Consider the following 3,965-nt stretch of genomic DNA (forward strand, 5'->3'; position numbering starts at 1 on the left):
CCTGGGATCCCTTCGTTATCTCCTTAACCCTGCTTTGTGGACTCAAGGGGCCAGTAAAGGTGCTGCTGGTGCTGTACATGGGCCAGAGTGGGCAAAGGCACTTCTGGAGCTTCCTCACAACCTGCTGATCTCTCCATGGGCTTTGGAGTCTTCAGTCATTGGAGTCTTCACTCAGTGTCCTTGGGGTGCCCTTTGCTCTGGCACAGTGATGCACAGAACATGCCTCCAGCAGCAGCATCCCTGCACATCTGGGCATGCACTGATGCAAGACGGAGAAACATGTCCTAAGGATTCATGGTTTAATTCTGCATTTCAGATACCCTAATTCATATTGCTTTATTGTACCCTCACACCAGCTTAAGACAAGCTGAAAGTGGAGAGGACGAAGAGCAAAGGACTTTTTTTTCCCTCCCTTCCTCCCCTCCCCACCTCTCTGAGCAGGGCCAGCACAAAGCCTTTTCCATGTGCCTCCTGCACCTGGCCTTGGTCTCCCTGTTTGTCACCACTGTCATGTTTGTGTATCTGAAGCCCCCCTCCATCTTCTCTGCAGTTCTGGATCTGGTGGTGGCTGTTCTGTATCAGTGGTGCCTCCTACACTGAACACCCTCATCTACAGCCTAAGAAACAAGGAACTCAAGAATGCCTGAGGAAACTTGTCCAATTCGTCTAATGCCAGCAACAATAGCCTTACCAGGAAATTTGACATCAAATGCATGCGTTGTTCAGTTCTTTCTTTCTTCCTTTTTTTTTTTTTTTTTAACCTGCTATTTCTCCACAGGTATCTCGCATTTGAATCTGCCACAGGGACCATGTTGAAGCAGAACGCCAAACCTCCCCCTTCACCAGCAAGGAGCGGGGAAACTGAGAGCCCACTGCTCTGAGCAACCTCACATCCCCCATGATGTGAGGAGAGTTTCCCTGTGCAGTGTCTCTTCCAACATTGACCCCAAGGGAGCTCAGGAACACAGAGTCAGGCTCACGCAAGTACAGACAGGGCAAGACCAGGGCTCCCGTGTCCATTAGGAGAACTCAGCTCACCTAGCCACAGTTGGGCGTGATTTTACATGCCCTGCCGTGGGGGTCAGAGACTCGTGTCGCTGTACGCTGGTCCCTTCCCTCTACACTGCTCCAAAAGTCCAAGTGGGGCATGAGTGGAGGGGAGGAGAGGCTGGATGCAGGCTGTAGGGACAGAGCTCTGCTGCTCAGGGCCATCCCCACACTGCCATAGCAGGTATTTCCTTGCTACCCCCTTCTATGGGGGATGCAGCTTTTCTGCCAACATGCCCACCAACAGCAGCAGCACTTTCTCTTTTCAAGGCTCTTCTCATTTCCACACTGTACTGCTGTGCTATCTTGTGTTTATTTGCCTTAAGTGCTCTTGTAACATGGGGCTTCCTGGTGCATTTCTGTGCTCTTCAGCAGCACCAGGCCCTCGGCACCCTCATGCCAAACCTGGCCTCCACAATCACTTTTCCTCTAATAAAAGAGCATCTCCGCTGTGATTTGCCACAAGTGTGGCCTCTCTTCAAAGATTCATCTCAAAGAATTGCACAAAAAGGGTTCTTGGTGTTCTGTTTGTGAACTCCATGGAATCCAGGGGATGAGCTCTGGGGATGTTTGATCTCTGTCATCTCTTAGGGACCGAGGGCAGCGCTCAGAGTTCATCTCTCCGTGACCAGTGCCAATGGAGATGGGAAATGGTTTCTGAATCACCCACACCAGGCTGTCCCACAGCTGACAGTGCTGATGGGAGATCCAGGAGATCCCAGGAGAGCTCAGGAGACCTCCACAGCCCAGGTGAGGGCAGTGAGTAGAGCCCCCGAAAAGAGGGATGCTCAACCAAGGAGTAACCAGAAGGTAGAGCTTTCAATCCAGGCGCACGTGGGGAAAGAAGGGCTCTGCAAGTTCAGGAGAGGTACTGGGGAGCCAGGAGGCCCAGGGAAGGAGCACTGCAGGGTCAACCCTGCACTCACTGTGAAACAACAGACCTGTCAAGTCAGGAGCAGGCCCTTGGCCTGGATGTTGGTTATGAGGTCATTGCTGGGCCGGTCCCTAATAGGCCAGCAAGAAGCACATGATATGAATGTTGATTATGAGGTCAGTGCTGTGCTAGTCCCTGATAGGCCAAAAGCAGGGACATGGTTCTGATGGTGACTGTGAGGTCACATCCTTCTCTGTAGACTTCATGCCATCAGGAGGCTCTGGGTTGCTGAGGTTTCTTGTGACGTCACCTCTGTCCCTGCTGCTGATAGGCCAGAGCCAGCTGAAGGTTCCAGAGCACATTGTGAGGTCACTGCTGCCCCGCGCAAGATTGGCCAGCAGCAGGACCAGCCCCAGCCAAGGGCCTGTGAGGTCCCGTCAGTGTGAGCATCTGATCAGAGGACAGGGCTGTGACATGGACTGTGAGGACGCGTCTGTCTGTGCAGAGGACAGGCTGGAAACATGCTGGCTGTGCAGGGCTGTCCCCAGAGCGAGTCCTGGAGATGGAGAAGGAGCAGCAGGCGAATGGCTGCTCCTCATCCATGGACGGGATCCCTGGAGTGCAGGAGCGCACGAGGGAGGTGAGCGGTGGGGCTGGAGGGAGAGGTGGGTGGCAGGGATGGGACCTGCACGGAGAGCATGAGGATGGTGGGGAAGGAAACCTGGGCCAAAATAGCCAGGCTGGAGCTTCTCCAGTGAGGGGACACCTATTCCTGGCCATGGGCATTTCCTCTCACACAAAGCAGCCCAACGGGCACTCTCTCCTGTAGCTGATGCTGGTTCAGGAAGAACAAGGTGCCACTGAAGATGTTCATGGGCCTTGACAGCGTTCGGTGCAGCCACCCAGAGGTCCTCATTAGCCCATTGCCTGTTCATATCATGTGGTGAGATGAAGAGAAGTTCAGGGGAGGAGAGCTAGAAGGATTTGAGAGGGCAGGGCCTGGAGCAGAGACATGGCGGGGTTGGGGTGCCATCCAGCACCCTGGATGTAGATGGGATGGGCTTTCCCTACAGCCAGTGCTGGAATGTCTGTGTTTGGGTACAGGACAGAAACACAGGATGCTCTGGGACACTTGCCCAGCAGTCACTCCAAGGGACATGGTTTTGCTGTAGGTCCCTGGCTGTATCTGCTAGAGACATGTGGTTGTGCTGGACACCCCTGGCATCTGACAAGGCCCTGCCAGCACTTTTCTGTGCCATCAAATCAAGGCTCTGCATTGAATTACAAGAGCTGCTGGTTAATCCTGCAATCTTCCCATGCTTCAACTTCCTAGCGAGTGGGGCTGTCATTGTAGTTGTCATCTGGGGTCATTTCAGACAGTCAAGGCAATTCCCCACCTGGACCCAAACTCATGCTCTAGGATGATGCACGTCTCCCAGTAGCTCCATTGGAGCAAGCAGGCACTGGCACCTGCCTTGCATCTCCTCAGTCTCTTCCACTGTCACCAGGTGCTTCTGTGGGAGCAACTGACTCTCAGCCTTCATCTCCAGGGATTGTAGCGGAGCTTTGACAAGGAGCTTGCGTGCAGATCTCTGTGCTCCACTCATTTTCATTTGGCAAGGGGAATCCCGCCATTGCTGTATTTGTGGAGTTTACAGGAGGGATCTGAATACGACTTCACAGTCAGATCTAGGCAGGTAGTGCCCATATGGGTATTTCTGAATCAGCACCTGAACCTTGTGTCTGTGAACTCCCACTTGTCCACTCCTCAGTCTCCTGTCTAGTTAAGGGATGTGAGATAAGGCTTTCAGAGTGAGACATTTCCAACTTTCATAGATAGTCATCCTTTGATGAAATAAATTGCCATGTTGGAATAATCTCTCTCCAATCATTAGCAAAGGACAACAGATGATTATTTTAGTTTACTGAAGTGAACATTTCCCAGGAGGAGGGAGCACAAGGGACAGAGAAATTGGTGAGTTCAGCTGTTCCTCTGCTCCTGAGCAGGGCCAGGCTCCTGGGACGGAGGCAGCTCGTGGCAGCC

This window comes from Tinamus guttatus, unplaced genomic scaffold (genome assembly GCF_059628265.1).
Source record: "Tinamus guttatus ecotype Peru unplaced genomic scaffold, ASM5962826v1 Tinamus_guttatus_pri_ptg000660l, whole genome shotgun sequence".
NCBI classification, from domain to species: Eukaryota; Metazoa; Chordata; class Aves; order Tinamiformes; family Tinamidae; genus Tinamus; species Tinamus guttatus.